Raw genomic sequence first — 4,978 nt, forward strand, 5'->3', positions numbered from 1 at the left:
ACATACCAGTGGCCACATCCAGCTGTAAGGGTGGATGAGAGATGTAGGTTTTAAACTGCTTGGCTAAAAATTACATTGCCATGTGAGAAGGGGGAAGAGATATCAGGGTTAAATAATAATTTAGGCCATATCTGCCATTCTAGCTTGTGTTTTCTATTTATAACGTGCTTTCTTTGCTTCTTTCCCCCCTCTTTACCTACTTTTCATTGGTTTGATCAAATTTTCTTAATTTCCCTACCACATTAGAAAATACACATTTAGTTTCTTACACTTTTAGTAGTTGTATTTACAACTTTTTACATACATACTGTTTTATTTATTTTTTAAATATTTATGGGACTTCCCTGGTGGCGCAGTAGTTAAGAATCTGCCTTCCAATACAGGGGACACGGGTTTGAGCCCTGGTCCGGGAAGATCTCCATGCCGCGGAGCAACTAAGCCCGTACACCACAACTACTGAGCCTGCGCTCTAGAGCCCACAAGCCACAACTACTGAGCCCGCGTGTCGCAACTACTGAAGCCCGTGCACCTAGAGCCCGTGCTCTGCAACAAAGAGGAGCCACTGCAATGAGAAGCCCGCGCACTGCAACGAAGAGTAGCCCCCACTCGCCGCAACTAGAGAAAGCCCGCACGCAGCAACAAAGAACCAACACAGCCAAAAAGAAAGAAATACACAAATAAATAAATTAAATATTTATTTATGTATGTATTTTGGCTGTGCCGGGTCTTAGTTGCGCCACCCAGGATCTTTCAGTTGCGGCATGCGGACTTCTTAGTTGTAGCATGAAGCATGAGGGATCTAGTTCCCTGACCAGGGATTGAACCTGGACCCCTGCATTAGGAGCACAGAGTCTTACCCACTGGACCACCAGGGAAGTCTCTACAAACATACTGTTTTAATAAAATATAAATATAAATATTAAAACATTAACCCTACCCCAGAGGAAGATCCAGATTTTATGGGACCTGAAGGTTATTCAATTTGGGAGTCTTCTTTAAGAAAAAAATTAAAAAGAGTAAAAGAATTAGTACTGCAGTTTATGCTTCCTTAGCTTCATGATAAATTCACTTTCTGCTCTACTCTCTTCCAAAATAACAAAAGAATCCTAGAATGCTTTCCTCCAATTACCCTCTTCCATCTTATTGTCTAGTACTTTTTTTTTCTTGTTTTTAACCCCTCTGCAATCAGTTGCCAGTATTACTGTTGTTGCTTTTTTTTTTATCAACTTTTTTTATTCTTTTGATTTTACTAACACTGCCTCAGGAATGAAAAGAGACCATGGACTGCACAACTGTTTCCTTGCTCAAGCATTCTGTCAGGTTTTTTTTTTTTTAATTTTATAAATTTACTTACTTATTTATTTATTTTTGGCTGCATTGGGTCTTCATTGCTGTGCGCAGGCTTTCTCTGGTTGCGGTGAGCAGGGGCTACTCTTCATTGCAGTGCTCGGGCTTCTCATTGCAGTGGCTTCTCTTGTTGCGAAGCACGGGCTCTAGGCGTGTGGGCTACAGTAGTTGCGGCACATGGGCTCAGTAGCTGTGGCTCACGGGCTCTAGAATGCAGGCTCAGTAGTTGTGGCACACGGGCTTAGTTGCTCCACAGCATGTGGGATCTTCCCGGACCAGGGCTGGAACCTGTGTCCTCTGCATTGGCTGTCGGATTCTTAACCACTGCACCACCAGGGAAGTCCATTCTAACAGCTTTTTTTTTTTTTTTAACATCTTTATTGGAGTATTATTGCTTTACAATGGTGTGTTAGTTTCTGCAGTTCTACCAGCTTTGATCATACTTTGATGTTGAAAATAAGTCCAGTCCATTTGTTTCTCTCATCTGTCTCTTGATTTCTAACTATTCCCTTTTTGAGCTGTCTCAAATGAGAATTAATTTTTACTGTGCCTTCTCATAGACTGGGGAGAAAAGGTCTTCATGCATGAAATTTCTGCAATTTTTTTCAAAATCTAGACATTGTTGCTTCTCAGTACTCTTTCAGCACTTGAATCTTTGAAGGAAGGAAGAAATGTTACAGAACAGGCACTGAGCATCAGGCAGGTAGCACTCTGGGTTATTGCATCTTCTTCTTTGAGGGGTCAGTGTCCTCTGGAGGCAATAGCCAAGGAAGAAGAGCAGCCTCAACAGTGTGCCTGCTAGTGTTGGAGGGTCTCCTGCAGAGGTGGGGGCTGGCTGTGGTTCACCGCGGGGACAAGGACACTGGCAGCAGAAGTTGTGGGAAGTACTCCTTGTGTTGTTGCTTTTTATATACAAGGCTTATTTAGATTTACCCACACATATACTTTTTTTTTCTCAGTGTTGCTTCTTTCATCCACTCCTTCCTACAGGGTTTAATTTCCTTCTTTCTGAGGAACATCCTTTAGTAGTTCTTTCAATGAAGGCATATAAGTGAAAAATCTTTCTCAGTCCTTTTTTTGTTTTTTTAAATAAATTTATTTTATTTTATTTTATTTTTGGCTGCGTCGGGTCTTCATTGCTGTGCGCGGGCTTTTCTCTAGTTGTGGCAAGCGGGGGCTACTCTTCGTTGCAGTGCACGGGCTTCTCATTGAGGTGGCTTCTCTTGCTGCAGATCACGGGCTCCAGGGGTGCGGGCTTCAGCAGTTGTAGCATGTGGGCTCAGTAGTTGTGGCTCGCGGGCTCCAGAGCGCAGGCTCAGTAGTTGTGGTGTATGGGCTTAGCTGCTCCGCCGCATGTGGGATCTTCCCGGACCAGGGCTCGTACCCATGTGCCCTGCATTGGCAGGCAGATTCTTTACCACTGCACCACCAGGGAAGCCCTCTTGGTCCTTTTTGAAAGGTCTTTATTTTGCCCTCATTCTTGAACAACAAGTAGTTCAGTATAGAATTTGAGTAATCATTCTCTGCCCTCAGCCCTCTGAAGATAGTATTCTCACCTCCTTTGTTGCTGTTTAATTATCATTTCTTTGCAGAGAATTTTTCTTTTTTCTGTGGTTTCTCTTGGGATTTTCTCATTATCTTTGATGTCATGAAGTTCCACTACAATGGGGCAAAGTACAGAGCGATTTATATTTTCTCTGCCCAGAAATCACTGTGCCTCTCAGTCAGAGGATTCGTGTATCCATCAGTTCTGGAAAATTAGTAGTTGTCAGTTCTTTGCATATTGCTTCTTTCCCATTCCCTCCATTGTCGTCTTCTGAATTTCATATTAGAGGTATTTTACCTGCTTTTCTATCCTCTGTGTGTCTTGGTCTCCTTTTCTCATTTATTTTCAATCTTTTAAAAATCTCTGTGTTGAATTGGTACATTTGTCTAAAGTGAATTTAGAACAGAAAAAAAGTTCTCTGGGATGTAGTTTTTGTGTGTTTTAGTAAACCAAATTTCACTCAGTAGCAGTAACCCCTGGGGGCCCCAGCAGAACTGTGGCCCACACAGCCACCCCCCAGGTTTTACTGTGCTTTCAGAAGAAAACAAAGATGAATGTTAAAGAAATCAGAAGCGTAGAATGACTTAGAGTAATAAACTGCCATGTTAGAAACAAGAACATCAAATAACACCAAAGCTAACTAGAGAAAATAAAAATTATTTTAGTGTTCTCTAAACTTTATGGGGAAGACTGAGGCACCCATTTCAATCACAGTAGCCATTTCAATTGGCCTCCAACCCTCTGAATACATCCCAAGACAACAGACCTCTCCTCAATATGTCTCCCCCATCACCCATGCCCTAATAATTCAGGACTGTTCTTTACCACGTGAGGGGCCAGCCATGAATGGATTGCTGGAAGTCGAGGGATGACCACACAAAGGTGGAGGGATTCTCCCACAGCTAGCTAATCATTGCCTTTTAAGAAGAAAGCTGAACGTTGGACAACTCCAAGTCCTGTAGAAGCTCCCTTCCATCACCTCAGGGCACCTGAATAGCATCAGAGAGAAGAGAGGGGTGAGAAGAATCAGACCCAGGACCTCTGGGAGACTACGGTCTGGGGGTCATGTTCCTACCTACTAACACTTCTAACACATCTCATTTCTCCACCATTAAGGCTTTGGGTTGCAATTGGGGGTGGGGATGTTGCATGCTGATGGTAGCATGGAAACCAAGACTGCCTGGGTCCTGGCCACACCCTGAAGGGGCATCTGGCCTGCAGCAGGCAGAGCCCGAGGGGGCCTGCTCAGGAGGCTCTGCACACCACCCCGTCCCCATTTTCCACTCCATGCACGCTCTGCAAACTAGAAGGAGCTTGGCACTATGGAAGGACTGGTGTCTGGCCCTGCTCTGCCTCTTACCCATCCATCGCCTCCCAAGGCACCAGCCTTCTCTTCTGTGAAATGGGGATAACAATAATTGCCCACTCACCCCTCGGTGCTGGAGGCCTATTTTGAAAACCAAAGAGAAAAACTTGTTAAAGTGCTGTGAGTCTTGCGGCGTGCTGTTCAAATTCAGAAATTATGGAGAAGCCTGGCAAAACTTTGTTTTAAATTCTTAGAACTGAAATTCTATTTAAATAAAGTTTATTTTAAATACATGATTATAGAATAAATTATAACAAATTTCAGAAAAGCCTAAGACAATAACAGTCATCCTTTACCTCAGCATCCAAAGAAAATCACTACTAATAATTTGGTATCCTCTACCTTCCAGTCTTTTCTCCATACACGTATATACTATAACTGGTGCCTTAATTTAACATCAAGAGCATTTTTTTGTAGTAAATATTCTATATCATCATTGCTAATGATTTGAAATCACAGATTTCCTCCAACGGTAACTGGGCCGTGGTAAACTTAACTCATTAGTGAATATAAGCAATCTCTACAGCTGGGTATGTTCACAGTTCCCCAGTTCTAAACAACGCTCCAATGTATTGTATGTAAGGACATCTTTGCACAGATCTATGATTATTTTCTTAGCAGCAGCAGAGCTGCTGGATCAAAGGTCTGCAGCGTTTTTAAGCACCAGTACAAATATGTTGCCAAATAGCCTGTTGGATTTTCATTGAAAACTCCTGCGC

General features: G+C 42.8%; 1 non-coding gene across 1 annotated transcript; it reads right to left on the reverse strand.

Moving 5' to 3' along the window:
• Nucleotides 1-803: 803 nt before the first annotated feature.
• Nucleotides 804-875, reverse strand: TRNAR-CCU (transfer RNA arginine (anticodon CCU)). Its single transcript has one exon. It is a non-coding gene; the product is annotated as a tRNA-Arg (tRNA).
• Between the last annotated feature and the right edge of the window lie 4,103 nt (nt 876-4,978).

Source organism: Balaenoptera acutorostrata, chromosome 2 (genome assembly GCF_949987535.1).
Source record: "Balaenoptera acutorostrata chromosome 2, mBalAcu1.1, whole genome shotgun sequence".
NCBI lineage: Eukaryota > Metazoa > Chordata > Mammalia > Artiodactyla > Balaenopteridae > Balaenoptera > Balaenoptera acutorostrata.